Raw genomic sequence first — 16,220 nt, 5'->3', positions numbered from 1 at the left:
CTGGTCATAACCGCTCGAGATGGGAGCCCCCGGGTGTCCATGAAGAGGCTGAGAGACCAGGGGGCGTCCCTGTGGTGGGGGCTAGACTACAGGGAAAGATGTCCCCAGGATGCAGGACGATCTTACCAGCTGCTGAGAACACGGGATAGAGCGAGGCGCAAGATTTGCCTCATCCAAGAAAGAAACAGGGGTGTGTGTGTGTGTGTGTGTGTGTGTGTGAAAATAATGGAAGTGTAAATTTCAACATTTCAAAAAGCCCTCTGCAGGACAGGCAGATCCAGGGCCGAGGGGAAGGGGCTGTAGGTAAGGAGGCTGAACCAGAGCTGCCGGTTGGAAACCGGAATCTGGAACCATATCTATATTTACACGATTATCAACCCCAAATCACAATTAACGCTGTCCCTAAAGATGGGAAACCAGATAAAACAAATTTCACAATGTCTGCGTTTGATGTCAGAACCACACAAAGAGGAGCTGTTTCAGGTGATTTCAAAACCCAGCAGTTTGGCCAGAGGTGCCCTGTGGGGCAGAACAACAGCAAAGTGGCTGAAGGTCCCAACAGCTCCGGTGACGGAAGTTTTCGGTGGCGAGGGTTGGCATTTTCTTCTGAGGCCACTGTCTGGGGTGGGTCAAGAGCAATGGAGGAATGATGCTGATGTTACCGAGGGGCGCAAGGAGTCTCGGAGGATCATGAATCTGAGTATGAAGTCTGCATCCTGAATCTGGGTGGAAGGCAGTGGCATGAATCAAGATGAGGTAACTGCATTTGGAAGAAATCTCCTAGGCTTATAAAAGGGCCCAGAAACCATGGCTGAGCCCATGTTCATTATCGCCTCCGCGGTCTCTAAGTACCATTTCCCATGGGAAGGACCCAGGGCTCCCGGGAAAGGGCTGGGGTGGGTTCTGGGAGGACAATGTGGTGTGTCTAGGTCCCTGCCAAGCCAGGGACCCACCAGCTGCTGCTGAGCTCTATCCAAAGGACCACAGAGGACAGCAGAGCTGAGGTGCAGGGACAGAAAGAAACCTGGTTGCCGGGGGTCCACTTGGGGCTGGTGCCTGGATGTCCAGGGTGTGAGACAGGGAACCTGTGATCTTCCTCTTGGATCAACCTGAGCCACAAGCTGAGGGTCGTGTGTGTTGGAGGGTTTTATGGCAGCTGGGCAGGTGACCACCTGGGGCATCGCTGGCAGGGGCAGATACAGGTTCATGGGATCAAGGGACATGGCCACCTTCTAAAGCTGAGTCACTCCAGTTGAAGGATGGATACATCAGGGTCTCACTAAACCTATACCAAGTGACCAAGAGGAGGAAGGAACCTGCTCACTGCTTGCACCAGACCAGCACTTGTGGTAACTGCCTTTGCAAGCCTCCAGGTCCTGGAGACAGAGCCCCTCCCTCACTCCAGGTGCTTCCCGCTGGCCCTTGGTCAGGGTCTCCAACCTCTTACAACCTCCTCCCGCCATTGCCCACCAGCACTGCAACAGTCAACTCCGGTGGCCTCTGCAGTTCTGTCCCCCATGAAAACCGCCATGGTTCTGCAGATCAGCTCTGAGCCCGCCTGTTGAGGTGCCAACTTCCCTGGTCCTCCAAGTCCAGTGCACCTGCTCGGAACCTCCCGAGGGTTCCAGCCTCCCCTCCTGCTGGCCCACCAAGCGTTCCTGTTCTCTTTTTCTACTAGGTTGAAAGAAAACAGACCTCGTGGTTGTTTTCAGTCTTCCAAGATCCTAGCTCATAGGGGTGGCTAAAGATATGTCCCTTAAATGAATGAAAGCATTATTTAGTAAAATTATGATAAGACTGTGCAGTTACAAGATCCTGGCTGGAACATCTTCTGAAGTGTCCATGTTCCTCAGAACAAAGCATCCACAAAAAGATTCCCTGGGGCCTCGCTGTGGACCGGCTCCCTGGGGCTCTCTATTCAGCATTCGGTATTGGGGACCTTGCTAGGACAGCGTATGGAAAAGCAGCGAGGACAGGAAGCAAAATCCCGCCCCAGGCCTGCCCCGGTCTCTGCCCAGCCTGGTCTTTGAATTGTCTTTACAAATGAAAAAAAAAGTGGCACAACTTCTGTGGGGAGAAGAGAGACTGTTTTCATTTACATTATATTTAGGACCTAAATATAAATATCCCGGCTCTTCATCTCAGCATGACTTGGCTATGGAAGCACGATTGGAATTGTTTAGGAGAGGCATGCAGCTTCTATTTTGGTCCTGGCACAGGAAATTCGGCCTTTGTCCATTTTTACAGTTTGATTTATGAGAGGTTAAAAATTCATAGTGCAGGAGCTAACCTCAAGCAAATATTGTTTTTTGCATGAGCCAATTCAAACGTTCTCTCAGCACGGGTTTCCTGTTCAGAAAGGTTCAGAAACGAGGACTTGAGCTGCTATAAACCTATTTGATGGATGAAAAAATCCCTCAGTCTTTGTGATGTGGTGGTAGTAGAAACTCAGCCCAGGTCATGGAGAGAGGGGACAGGGAGACACCTCTAGGTCAGGGGTTTCGTGTCTGTTACCTTCTCTAACCCTCACCTGTCTCAAGACGTGGCCCTGACCACCTAGACCTCCTAGAAGCGTTTCAGGAACCTGCCCGAGCCGCCCTGATGGTGAAGGGCCAGCGGCTCAGCTGGACCACCAGGCTGCGGGTTGTGCTTCCTTCCCCCGCAGCTGGAAGGATGAGGACAGATTGACGCGGATGTCCAGGGCTCGCTGCTGCTCCTCTGCTGCCCAGAGGCGTAGGGCAGGTTTGAGCTCACATCGACCCACCAACTCCTGACGCAGGAGGCACCTCCCCTTCTTCCTGACAATGAGCACTGTGTCCAGAACGGTGGACCTGTCCTGTTTCCAAAGGGAGGGTGACACACATGCGTGGCCAGGGGACAGGCCACCCCTTTGGCCTGTAGACACCACTATGGATGCTTCCTCTTGTTTAGCCCCAGGCACTCATGGGTCCTGTGTTCGGCCGTGGCCATGGGTGGCTCTGGTCGACTAGAAGACGTGGCGGAGCCCAAAGCCTGCTCAGTCCACCTCCCCAGCCTGGCTTCACAGTGTGGCTGCCCCAGATTCCGGACTTCAGGCCTGGAACTAAGCACCATGTCCCAGCTCTGGACCACAGAGGCCATGAGACACAGAAGGCTGGCCTGGGCCCAGGACACAGCCAGGCAAGACAGGGAGACGGGTGGAGGAAGCACCAAGGTGGCCAGGCACCTGGCAGACCTCCTGGCCAGGGCTGCGCTCCCAGACAGCAGATGTCATGCTGGTGCTGCCACCCCTGGGCATTTACAGACCCTGTCCACACCGTGTCCTCTGTGACAGAGGAGGACATGGGGTTCACAGTCAAAGTGGAGCCACCTGGACAAAATGGATCTTCCTCTTCCCACCAAAACACCCCCCAAATAAAAACAGCCAATGGCTTAGCAAACCAGTGAGTGAGGGACACGTGGAGCAGAGAGTCACCAGGGCCTGGAGTAAGAGCCACCCTGGCTGACTTGCAGGCTTGCAAGTGAGAGATGCTTATGCTGTCTGCCTTAGACGGTCCTTGTCCTTCCTGTGGCACTTTTGTGGTGCTAGTTGGCTAGTACAAGCAGGCAGACTTCGTCTTACATTCCTACCTTGTTTCCTAATATTCCCACGGTTTCTTTCCCTTAAAAAAAAACAACTTATTTCATCATAAGTGCAATGGTGGGACATCTCAAATGCTCTCTGGAGCCAGGTGAAGTGTAAATCGGTGTCCTAAAGAAGTGTTTTGGAGAATGCTGCATTATCCCTTTTTATTTCCATGAGTGGTTCAGGCACTCTTAAAGTGGCATCAAGTGACATTTCTGAATATTGGTTTGGAATGTAGCTGTTAAGGAAAAGTCTAGGATAAAGAAGTCCAGCACTAATGTCAAATCCCATCAGCCACAGAGATCGGAAGGATTCCGGAATAGGAAGCCAGTGGAATATTATAAGAGGTGATGTGTATTAAAGTCATGCAAATGAGTTAATGGTCAATCACGTTAAGCACCATCATGGCTGTGGAGGTTTGTCCTAGTTTTTACCTGAAGAATCCCGCGGTGCACTTTGATTTTACACTTTCTTCTGCTGGTATTTTCTGATTCCTTGCTGTTTTAAGATTCACTGTAGCTGTACCTTCAAGAGGAAATCTCAGAGTCCTGACATAATGAAATCTTAAGCAACTGTTATTACAAATCATGATTACAAATATCTTCATTTCTTAAGGTGAAAGTGCTAACAGGCTTTAGAATGCTTTTCTATGTGCTCCCAATTTGGTTTCTTGTGGCTTCTGGAACATCTTGAATGCTCAGCGACCTGAGAACAGCGTCAACTGATAATGATAAAAAGGATAAAACCAATCCCTTCCAATTCAAACCCCTGGGCCAACCTGCTCAAGTGGAAAGGACATACTTTGTTCAGAACTGAAAAGAGGGGGAAGTTACGGCTTTGCTGGATTCCCCCACGTTATGCGCACACAGACGGGTCTGGGTCATTTATTTTCTGAGCTGCTCCGTGGGCCTATGCTGAGCCCTGATGAGGGCCTGCTGTGAAATGGACCATGACTTTTCTCCCTATTTTGCTGCATTGAAGCAGATGATGCTAATTAACCCAGGCGCTCTCGGCCCCTGGGCTGGGGAGACGCGGCTCCTTGGGTGGGTTGCTCAGATGTTTCCCTCTCTTGCATGAAAGCATCTGTTCCCTTCGTTTGTCTCGACGCTGCGGGGCGGGGGTGCAGCCCAACACAGGGGTGTCTGGGCCCTGATGTGCTGAAGGCATGTGACGGGGTGGGCTTTCTCTTCCTCCTGAAGGCTGGCTGACGGAGCACTGAGGAGGGGCCACCTCCCCACCCGGATGGTGGGGGCTGATGTGAACATGGAGAGTTGGACGAGGGTCCCCGAGACAACGTGAAGCGGAGATGGAAGCGCTAGATGCCCGGCTGGCCCTCCGCACGAGCCCTGGGAGGGGCAATGGCTCTGTGCGAATGCATCAACCCAAGCAGCTGAGTTAGTGGAGTATCTTCCAGAAATTCCACTCAAGCGGAGATTTGAAGCGGAGATGCTGCTGATCACCCGGGAAAGGTCTCAACAGGGGAGGGGTCATGGAGGCCGCCTGTTGATTTGGGGGGAATGCTGTCCTCTGTGTCAAGATGCCTTGCTCCCAACCTGGCTGTGTCACTACTTACGGGCAATATCCAGGCCTCAGTTTTGTCACCTGCACACTGGGGTGACGGTTGAAGGTCCCCAGGTAAGTGCACGGCAGACATTCCCATACCGTCAAAAGGTGAACCCGAAGTGTCCATTTGCTCTGCAAATTGAGCCGTGGGGCAGGAATCCAGGGAGGCCCCACATCTGCCTGTTCCCCTTCTGTGAATAATTCTTCAAAGCGCATCTTAGTAAGTGGAAATGGGAAGGCCTAAGGTTTTAGAAATGACGAAAATATCATCACCTGGAGTAGGTCTACCGCTTGCCAGGACTCTCCATTGGTCCACTCTGAGCCCAAAGTCTGCCTGTCCCTCCCGGAGGGGCCCACTGTTGAGGTGCTCAGAGAAGCCTGTTCTGCTCCTGCATCCTATAGGCCTGGAGTGAAGGGTCGGCCCAGGAACTCAGAACTGCCTGGTTAGGGTTCATGTGTCATGGCAGGTAACTCTAGGGGCGCCATATTTTTTCCTAGTGTCTCTGATAGTCCACACAGAGCTGCCTGAAGCTGCCCAAGCTTCCTCCTCCATGAGGGAATTGGAAACAAACTGGATCAGGAGGCCTTTCCAAAGCACATTAGCTTGCGTGGCCTCGCTAAGCTCCGTGTGGGAAGAATGCGCATCAACGGGGCCCTTTCTCTTTAAGAACTGCTTTCAGACTGCAGCCCTTCTGTTTAAGGATTGCTTTGTTTCCTTTTTATTTGGAGCCCTAAAGTCCTTAGGCGTCAGAGTCGCTGCCTCTTGCGTGGGCCTCAGACACAGGCGGCAGATGGCCAGACAGAGGGGACCTTGTGCTCCAGGCTGGATTCGCCCTGGGAACTTCCTCTAATGTGTAGCATCTTTCACTAACATTTGCTTTTTCAAAGCATCTCCTTTGAACAAAGGCTCCTTCTATATGGTGGACTCCTACCTCCCCACTCCCCTTCCTGGAAGGCTATTTGTTTCAAATCCTTTACAGAAACCTAGGCCTAAAGCCTCTGTTCAGAAAGAGGCAGCGAGGATCCTAGGTTCTCAGTCATGACAGTGGGCTCCGTCAGGTCGGGTCTCTCCCTGCCTGGTCCAGCCTGGTCCTCTCTCAGGCTCAACGCCATTTCTCTGTGAAGCCAAAAGGGATTCCATGGTTTCCAAGATCCTGTCTGATACTCTAAAGTGCTAACAGGGGCATGGGATAGAAGAGCTGCCAGAACATGGCTTCCAGCAATCCCACCAAATGTTCAGACTCCTGGGCCCCAGCCCAGACCCACTGGATCACAGTCTTAGGGGCAGAGTCTGGGAATTTGTATACATAGCAAACGCCCCAGGTGTTTCCGACCTGCAGATTTAGGATCCGCCGGGTGGCACTTGTTCAGGACAGCCCGCTCCTGCTGGCAAGACCGCGCTGCCCACCGAGAGCAGCAGCACTCCTGCTTCCGCCAGTCGAGCAGCTCGGCTTTGGCGCAGGAGACAGGTGCGGGGTGCTTGGCTCGGGAAGGAACCAGCAAGCAGCTGCGGCCAGCCAGACGTCTTCCTCCCGGCTCCAGTCCAGGCCTCCGCCTCGCTGGCCAGCAAGCACAGTCCAGAAGCGCCGGCCACTAGCATGACTGCAGAAAGCTGAGTGATTTATACACCAATGTTGCTTCTTCCCTTTGACGGCTCCACGTTTCTGTTACTGTCCCTGAAGGAGGCTGGGCCTCGCTGTTATTTAGCGTTATTTTTTACTGGGAGCCCGGAAGGCAGGCTTCCTGCTCACTTTTCTCGTCTTCACCCATGAGTGTGGTACGCTGGTTATGAGCGATGAACCCTGCTCCCCACACGTTGAAGTCTGGACCATAGAGAAGCACGCCCAGGCAAGCAGGTAAAGCAGGGTTGATTTAAAAAGGGGTGACACAGGCTTCTCCCGGGAGGGAGGAGGGGGCCACAGCCGGTATCCTGGTATTGAGGCCAGAATGAGACAGGCAGGCAGTATAGACAGGCAAGTCGAGTCAGGCCAATTTTGAGTTGAAGGAGGCCAGGGTACCAGCTGTGGCCCCTCCTCCCTCCCGGGAGAAGCCTATGTTTCCCCTTTTATTTTTATTTCATTTATTTTTTTTTATCAGTTGCTCATGACAATACAATGGTCTTGACATATCATACATTTGAATCAAATGGGGTATAATCCCTCATTTTTCCTGGTGCACGGGTTGCAGAATCACATTGGTCATACAGCCACGTATATACCTTCAGCGATACTAGTGTCTGTTTTATTCCCCTTTTAAAATAAACCCTGCTTCATCTGCCTGCCTCCGCGTGCGCCTCTAAGGTTCAGACCAGCACCTCATTGTCCCCAGAGGCAGCTCTTCTGCCCTTTTTATGTGTCCTGGCTCCCTTTGTTCTCCTCCTCTTCCCCTTACCTTCCTCCTTCCTGCGCACGTGACTAGGCCCAGGGACTGCTGGTGGGATGGCAAAGGTGGGGCGCAGGTGGGCTGGAGGGGGAGATGGGGCGGCCCAGGACACCTTAGTTAACCACCCTCTGGCTCCCTGTAGGGAGGGGCAGTTCCTGGGACGGTCACCTTGTAACAGGCTGGAGCAGGGCAGGTTCTTGGTCAGGGAGGAGGAAGGGCTCTGAAGGAATTCACATTTCAGTCCCTCAGGGGACAGTCTCCAACTTCCCAGACTCACTCAAATTGGCCTCCTTGGTCCGCCTGACTGGATCCACCTGTCTACACTGCCTGCCTGCCTCATTCTGGCTTCAAGTTCACACATGGAAACTTCATCAGAGAAGTAACAGGTGTCCCTTTCCCTGCTCTGGGGACTGAGAGGGGCTCAGTGCTCGTCCTGCCGTGAGACACTGAAGGAGGCCAGTCTCTGCCCCACTGTCCTGAAGCCGTCTCCAGCTGCCGCGGGGGATTCCCTAACTCTGGGATTCGTGAAAGAGCCTTCTGTTTGAGGCCCTCTGGGTTGTGCAGGGAAGGCCACGGTGACCGGTTGTGTCTGAGACCTGGCCCTGGGATGAAGCCACCGGCCGTCGGAGCCAGGGGCTCTGGAGGGTGGTGCTGTCCTTTCAGTTGTCCAGGCACTGGGCACGTGGCCTCCAGGCCCTCTAAGTGTTCCTGGGCACCTGGAGGCTTGCTGGGACCTCCCCGATATGGCCATGCCGCCCAGCCTGTCACTCCAGGGCCGTCAGACCTCCCCGGGAACAATGGGGATGGCCCAGGGTGGAGCCCCTGTGGGGCGCAGCAGGGGTGAGCGCGGCTTTGTGGGGCGCAGCAGGCTGAGCGCAGCTCTGTGGGGCACAGCAGGCTCTGTGGGGCGCAGCAGGCTGAGCGCAGCTCTGTGGGGCACAGCAGGCTCTGTGGGGCGCAGCAGGCTGAGTGCAGCTCTGTGGGGCACAGCAGGCTCTGTGGGGCGCAGCAGGCTGAGCGCAGCTCTGTGGGGCACAGCAGGCTTTGTGGGGCGCAGCAGGCTGAGCGCGGCTCTGTGGGGCACAGCAGGCTTTGTGGGGCGCAGCAGGGGTGAGTGCGGCTTTGTGGGGTGCAGCAGGCTTTGTGGGGCGCAGCAGGCTGAGCGCAGCTTTGTGGGGCACAGCAGGCTTTGTGGGGCGCATCAGGCTGAGTGCAGCTCTTTGGGCACAGCAGGCTTTGTGGGGCCCAGCAGGCTGAGCGCGGCTTTGTGGGGCCCAGCAGGCTGAGCGCAGCTCTGTGGGGTGGGCAGGCTCTGTGGGGCGCAGCAGGCTGAGCGCAGCTTTGTGGGGCACAGCAGGCTTTGTGGGGCGCAGCAGGCTGAGTGCAGCTCTTTGGGCACAGCAGGCTTTGTGGGGCACAGCAGGCTTTGTGGGGCCCAGCAGGCTGAGCGCAGCTTTGTGGGGCACAGCAGGCTTTGTGGGGCACAGCAGGCTGAGTGCAGCTCTTTGGGCACAGCAGGCTTTGTGGGGCACAGCAGGCTGAGCGCGGCTTTGTGGGGTGCAGCAGGCTTTGTGGGGCCCAGCAGGCTGAGTGCAGCTCTTTGGGCACAGCAGGCTTTGTGGGGCACAGCAGGCTTTGTGGGGCCCAGCAGGCTGAGCGCAGCTTTGTGGGGCACAGCAGGCTTTGTGGGGCACAGCAGGCTGAGCGCGGCTTTGTGGGGTGCAGCAGGCTTTGTGGGGCCCAGCAGGCTGAGCGCAGCTCTGTGGGGTGGGCAGGCTCTGTGGGGCGCAGCAGGCTGAGTGCAGCTCTTTGGGCACAGCAGGCTTTGTGGGGCACAGCAGGCTGAGCGTGGCTTTGTGGGGTGCAGCAGGCTCTGTGGGGCCCAGCAGGCTGAGCGCAGCTCTGTGGGGTGGGCAGGCTCTGTGGGGCGCAGCAGGCTGAGTGCGGCTTTGTGGGGTGCAGCAGGCTGAGCGCAGCTCTGTGGGGTGGGCAGGCTTGGTTTGCTTCCTAGCAGTGTTCAGCTGTTGGTTCTGATTTGTTTTGTCCCCCGTCCTCCTGAGGACTGCGAGGAATGCCCAGCGAACAGGAGACCAGGTGGGGTCTGGTGAGCGGAGCTCTGGGGCCTGAGAGCGCCCCCCGAGCCTCTCACTGAGCTCTGAGACCTGGAAAGACAGCTTGGGGCTCATTTTGGCCTCATCCTAATGGAGCCCCTTGTCCCGCCTCTCTTTTGATGGTGGCCGTCTAGAGCTGCAGCATGGCCTTGGAGCCGGACCTTCCCGCTGCAGCTCCCCGCCCTCCTGCCTGGAGGAACTGAGGGGCCAGAAGGGACAGTCTCTGCCCTGGGCCAGGACAGCGAGGGGCTGTGCTTGTGGGGAGGAGGTGACTGTGAGACGATCCTGGGCCAGCAGACCCTCCCTCAGCCTCACCCTGGCCCCCCCCTGGAGGACGGTCTGGGGGAGGCGCTCAGCCCCAGGGGCTATGCTCCGGCTCAGCCTCCCAGGCGGGAGGGTTGGGCCAGGTGAAGAGCCTGGTCTCCAGGCCGAAGCCAGAGAGAGCGGATCATCCTGGCCGGGCGCCACCTCTGGACACCCAGAGCCGGGAGTGAACTTCTAACCTCAGCCTCTGAGGAGACAAAGGGCCCTTAGAAGAGCCAGGGAGAGGGCGGGAGCCCAGCCAGGCCCCAGAAGGCAGGCCTCCCCGCGAGGATCGACGCCCGCGGCTTGACCTTTAGCTTGTTGACTCTGGGGCTAGGATCCGGGGCTCAGTTTCGTTTGCGTCACCTGGTCTCCCGTGCCAACCGTGGGCAGAGGATGCTGGTGGGGAGAAGGGCGAGGGGGCTCCTGGGCCCTTCCCCCTGTGCTGCTGGACTCCGTGCCTGGGCCTGGGCTGGAGAGGGACGTGGCTTCCCCACACGCCTTGCACGAGGAGAGGGACGTTCCAGAGGACCCTGTGCTCACCCTGGTGAGCCAGCCACCGGGCCCCGACCATGCCAGCACACCCAGTGCCCACGTGAATGCCTTAGATGGTTCTGAGTGAGATTTCCAGGTGCCAGGACACACCTCGGGGTGAGCCTGTCCCCTGCACGCCTCTGCAGGGGGACCCCAGCACAGGACGGCTCAGGTTAAGAGGATCACCCTGTGCAGCTGGGAGGATGCAGACTGGCTGCTGCCACGAGACAGTACCCCCATTATCCCTCATAAACCGTCATCAGGTGAATACAAATGCATGTTGCTCTGCAACCTCCATTTTAATTCCATCTATGATATGACGAGCCTATTTCTCTGACAGCCTCAAAGCTGGGCCATTCCCACCCGGGCTCTCCCGGGCCTCACCCCTGGAGATCCAGAAGAGCCGGAGGATGCACCAGGGAAAGTGCTGCTGGCTCTGTGTCCACCGCGGCACAGAGTTTCTACTTCAGTATTTACTAGAATTTACTAGAATCCTGACGTGAGGGGCATGGCCATCTCCTTGTTCCAGGCCTGAGTGACCATGTTGGACTCTCCCGGGTGGTCTCATCCCTCAGCACAGGCAGGAGAGTCATGCGCTGGGCCCTGCGGCCAGCCCTAGTTCTCTGTCACACTGTTCAGCTCTGGGTGTGGCCGTGATCCAATAAAACTGTCTACAGAAGCAGATGGGCCACCAATCTGGTCATGCTTTGCTAATCTCTGCTTTAGCGCATAAGGAGTGGGCCCGGGTGGGACCCCGCCTGTGGTCTGTCCAGATCCCGGCCCTTCTCCTGGGGCTGCCCCCCCTCTGAGCGAGGCCCTCATGCTCAGCCTCCTTTGTTGGTGCCGGCACAGGCCTGGCCCAAGCCTGGCCAAGTGGGTTTTCCTCCCACAGATGTTTCGAGGTGAACATGGAAAACACCCAGTTGCCTTTGGTGGTGTGTTGTGATGGCAAAGGGTGTGACTCAGGCAGTCGAGGGGGAGAAATAAAGAATGCCCACGGCTTCTGCCCTAGTCAATGCTTTATTCACTCAAATCACTCAGTACAATTTTACTCTATAGGTTCTTATCAAGAAAATGACAATCCTTAATGCTGGGCACTGCCACAGACAAAATCAACTCACAGCAAACAATTCTAGTTTAATTCTGAGCACTGCAAACACACTTCATCATGACAGGCTCATGAAGACATTCCCTCTGCAGGTAAGTTCAGGTGTCAGATCCAGTCTCAGCCTTAGGCTCTGAGTCCAGCAGATGCCCACTCTCTCAGACATGGTGATCAGGTCAGGGACCAAGGCAGGCTTCTCCTGGGGTGGAGCTGACGGCTGGCCGAGGAGAGGGTGGTAGGGAGAAGTCGTGGCTCTCAGCAGGGTCAGGGTGTGGCTGTAGAGTTTGAGAGAGGTGAGGAGGATGCAGAGGGTCAGGCACATGATAAGAAGAGTTGGGACGTCAGTCCAGGTCCTCACCAGGTCCTCAACAGACACTCGGCCAGCCAATCCCGACGTCTTGTGGGCGTCGGGATTGGCTGGCCGAGTGTCTGTTCATTTGCTAAGTTTTGGGGCTTCTGACCGTCCCTATCAGCTGCTCCTGGGTCTCTCAGCGACGCCATTTGCCCTGGGTTAAAGCATCTGGTCTGGTGGCCCCCCCTGATCTTCTTGCTTCTCTCTCTTCTCAGGGTGAGGACCACTGACAGAGACCTCTCCTGAGCTTGTCAGGGTGGGCAGGTGACAGGCTTGAGCTGAGGGCCACACTGGAGTTTCAAACTGGAGCTGCTTGGGCTCAGGCCTAGGCCACCCTGACATTGTGGAAGCCATGAGAGGGGACCTCCAGGCCCTGCTGAGGGCGCTGCGCTGAGCCGAGAGGAGAGCAAAGGGAGCTTGCTCCACTCACAGTGGGGGCCAGAGGGAGGGGCCCACGGGCCATCGGTGCCTGGCTGCGCTTGTTCCTGGGACCCAGCTTCATTTCATTACAGGACACAACCCCGTCTCCTCCCCATCACTTCTCTCTGAGCTCCAAGTATGACCTCCACCACTGCTCATGTGACCAACGGAATCTTCACGACCCAGCCGAGGCCTGCAGGATCCGACTCCTTCTGCCAAGTTCAGGCTGTGATGCTCGGAGACTCCTCAGAGCCCGAATCCCATTGCAACCTCTCCCTACCCCCTGCAAAACCTCCCGACCCATCTGCTAATGACCTGGGTAGTCCTGCTGCGGATCCCTCCTTCTGCCAGCTTGCTTTGCAGCTTGTGTGAGAGAATGCAAAGACGCAGCATGAGATGTCACAGGAGGAGACTCTCAGGGGGACGAAGCTGGGCCAGCTCGGCTGTTACCCACTCCACAGAGCAGGGGACGACATCACAGTGACATGTATGAAGGCTTCCTGAGCCAGACACTGTGACAAGGAGACCTTTTGCCCAGGGCGTGTGTTCACCCCTCTCCGCTCTGGTCCTCCGAGCCCTGGAGGAGCTGTGGCCTTTCCAGAGAGCAGCCTTTCCCGGTGCTCCCCGGGTGGCTGGGCCCAGCCTGGCTCTCTGGAGTGCGAGTCCTCCTCGTTGTTCTCCTGGGCACACCAGAGTCTCTGACCTGGGCTGTGTAGCAGGGTCTTCTTGGGTCCTGGAGCCCAGGGACCGTCCTGCTGTGACTGTCACGGCCAGACTCCAGGCAACCTGTTGACGGAGGTGTGTGCTTCCAAGGGGCTCACTCTCTTGGACTCACTTCCCATCTTCAAGCTTCTAACTGCCAAATTCTCCTCCTGGTAACAGAATAATAATTGCATTTATTGAAACATTATCCCAGAACAGTGAGTCCTCTCCTTCATGTCAATGGCTGATCTCATCTAGACCCCTCCACAGCACGGTGTGCACTTCACGGATGAGGGAATAGACGGAGGCTGAGGAACAACACGTACCGTGCAGAGGCTGGACCTTGCGGCTCTGCTCGGCTGGGGCCAGGTGCTCCCCTGGCAGCCGGATCTCAGCCGTCAGGTCAAACAAGGTCACGATTCCCTTTATGCTTGTAATTTGAGGCTGGCGGACGTCAGTGCTTGTCTTAACGGTGGGGCAGGTAACTAAACCTTCGCAGGCCACCCCGAGGGTGCCTCGGGCGTCAGGAATGGAAATAGGTGGGACTTGGGGTTTTGCACAAAATGTTCCCCGTGCTCCTTCATGAAGAGCTCTTCACGCGGAACCTGAGGCTGGGGTGGGGCTGCGCACTGCCCTGAGGCTTGTCTCCCTGCACCTGCCCCAGGGCCCTCCTGGACGTTTTCTTAAGCAGGGCGTGCTGTACCTGGAGTCCCTCGAGACCCCCGGAGCGGGAGTCGGTTGAGGGTGTTCTGCTGCCCATCGGGCCAGGCTCTCAGCAGCTGAGTGACGTCCTTTTCCACCTGGGGAACCGTGCGCTCCGTCAGCTGGTAGATGTGAGGGACACAGTTCACGTAGGGATTGTGATTGGTTAAAAAATGAACAAGACGCAGCTTCCTTCCAGGACTGTGTAACTGCTTTAGTCAGCCTTTTATTTTTTACCATTTTATTTTTCTGCTGTGACCAAAAGACCCGAGAAGAACGATTTTAAGGAGGAAACGTTGATTTGGAGGCTCGCGGTTTCAGAGGTCTCAGTCCAGAGACAGCGGGCTGCCTTCCCCAGGGTGGAGGGTAGCAGAACCCCATGGTGTGGTGGAGGGAGCCGGGAGAGGACCCTGCTCAGCAAGGACAAAAACACACCCCAAGGCACCCCACAGTTAATGCAGTCGCCACCAGTTAGACCCTCTCAGGGATCCTCTCGCAAGCTTCTTGCTGTCTCCCGCAGGAGCTAGGGGGACACCTCACGTGCAAACCAGAATAACGATCTTGCGGGGCTGAGACACGTCTCAGGAGGCAGCATGAGCTGACCCTCGTGGCTGGTGGGCAGGGGAGCTTCCTGTAGAGTCCAGAGCTGCTGGGCAGTAGTGAGGTCCCTGGGAGCCCAGAGAGACCAGAAGTGCTGAGAGACCATCCTCCATCTTCATGAGGGTGACTGCACCCCGGGGTGAGGGGTCCTGCCGTCCCCGGGAGTCAGGCACTGAGTGCCGTCCCTGTCCCCTGGGCCCCCCACAGATCCTGGTGTGTGTGCCTGCTGCCCTGATCTGACTCTCGGGGGCGTTGGGGGTCCTGGCCCTGCTCCTCTTGGATGGGCCCCAGCGCGTCCCCCTGTGCCCTGCTGGCCCATCCCTGGAGGGCACTGGGGCGGGGGCTTTCCGTGCAGGGGGAGGGCGAGGCGTGGCCGGCGTCCTGGGTCTGCATCAGTGACCTGGAACCCAGCAGGCTGCCTGAGATCCACGTTGTGACTCAGGGGGACTTCCCCAGCTTCTGAGGATGGCTCTCTGGGTCTGTGCAAGACAGAGGCGGGGCCACCCAGCGCGGGACAGCGCCAGTGCGCGAGCGAGCCCCGCATCCGCCTGTGGCAGGGCCAGTCGGGACCTCAGGCGTCTCATGGGCCAGAACTGAAGCAAGGTAGCCCTGTTCTCAGACTCGGGCTACAGCAGCGGAGAAGGAAAAGCCAAAGTCTCACAGAAGAATAAGGTCCATCTAGTGCTGACTCGAGCTGTGGCCTCCTGTCATTCTGCCTCTTCCCACTTCAAAGTGGACTGCCCGTGGACCTTGCAGGAGGAAACCTGTGTCCGCTGCAGCCAATTTCTTCCCCTATTACAAAGTCCACAATCTCCTGTGGAGCACCCAGGCACAAGCTTTGAAGCCGTCTCCTTTTGCCAGCGAGTCTAAAGTGACGTGTTCTACGTACACCCTGTCATGGGTTTGTGCCTGAATGTCCCCCAGAGGCCACCAGCCTGTGGCACTACTGGGCCGTGGTGGAACCTGTAGGAGGTGGGGCCTAGTGGGAGGAGGTAGGTCAGTGGGTCAGGCCCCTAAAGGGGATATGGGGACCCCAGGCCCTTCCTGTCCTTGCTTCCTGGCCACCATGAAGTGAGCAGCCTCCTCCATATATGCTTTTGCCTTGATGTTCTGCTCTGTCACAGGCTGACTAGCCATGGACTGAAACCTCTGAAACTGTGAGCCAAAATAAACCTTTCCTCTTTTTAAGGTGATGATCTCAGGTATTTTGTCACAGCAACAGAAAGCTAATCATGATCTGAATGACTTTGGTAGTTTCTCCACCCCTCCAAGGAACAGTACAGCTTATTTCACAACCCCAGTTGAGTGGTCTGAAGAAGCTAACTTCCTGCCCAATGATATCTGTCAGTTCCTAATCATGCTCTCCCCTAACTCCATCATCTTGGGCCAAACAGTAGATCCTTTAATGGGAAGAAGCCCATCCCCAGCAGTGTCTTTAAACCTTGGCTTCTTTGGTGGAGAGACTTTGCAAATTTGGGTTGATGGTGCTGGTGCAGGGCCTGAAAGGCATGGTGGGGAGAAGCTGTGGTCCACCCAGACAGAGTCCAGGTCATCAATGGCCTCGTGTCCTTGCCCGACACGGAAGCCTCCTGTGAGTTCCCATCAGTGGAGAGTTTCATCACGAAACCCGTGGGCCCACGTACAGATGACTCACCCCGTTTCCGAAGGCTCCGGCCTCTGGAAGTGCAGCATCACGGGGCATTTCGCTGCCAACCCCCGAGCGAAGCTGTTGCATGATGGAGAGATATTTAGAGATGGTAAAAGATAAAGTCAGAATGTGAGGACGAGCCAGGAACTTGAAGTCAGCGTTTTGATTGATTCTTAAAATGCAGGTCTGCATTT

At 56.3% G+C, this 16,220-nt stretch overlaps 2 long non-coding RNA genes across 3 annotated transcripts; one reads left to right on the top strand and one right to left on the bottom strand.

Annotated features, from left to right (window-relative positions):
* The first annotated feature begins 4,324 nt into the window (after positions 1-4,324).
* On the top strand, positions 4,325-15,571 carry LOC144365679 (uncharacterized). 2 transcript variants are annotated; one of them, XR_013424429.1, is made up of 2 exons: positions 4,325-5,239; positions 12,170-15,571. It is a non-coding gene; the product is annotated as an uncharacterized LOC144365679 (long non-coding RNA). The 2 variants fall into 2 exon arrangements; XR_013424430.1 differs by lacking the exon at positions 4,325-5,239 and adding an exon at positions 5,256-7,023.
* LOC144365678 (uncharacterized) lies at positions 11,499-12,829 on the bottom strand. The gene is made up of 2 exons (XR_013424428.1): positions 12,690-12,829; positions 11,499-11,877 (listed from the first exon to the last, which is right to left on the bottom strand). It is a non-coding gene; the product is annotated as an uncharacterized LOC144365678 (long non-coding RNA).
* Positions 15,572-16,220: the final 649 nt, after the last annotated feature.

This window comes from Ictidomys tridecemlineatus, chromosome 7, assembly GCF_052094955.1.
Source record: "Ictidomys tridecemlineatus isolate mIctTri1 chromosome 7, mIctTri1.hap1, whole genome shotgun sequence".
Taxonomy (NCBI): Eukaryota; Metazoa; Chordata; class Mammalia; order Rodentia; family Sciuridae; genus Ictidomys; species Ictidomys tridecemlineatus.
The sequence above is the reverse complement of the archived record's forward strand: the minus strand, read 5'-3'. Positions and strand labels throughout refer to the sequence as shown.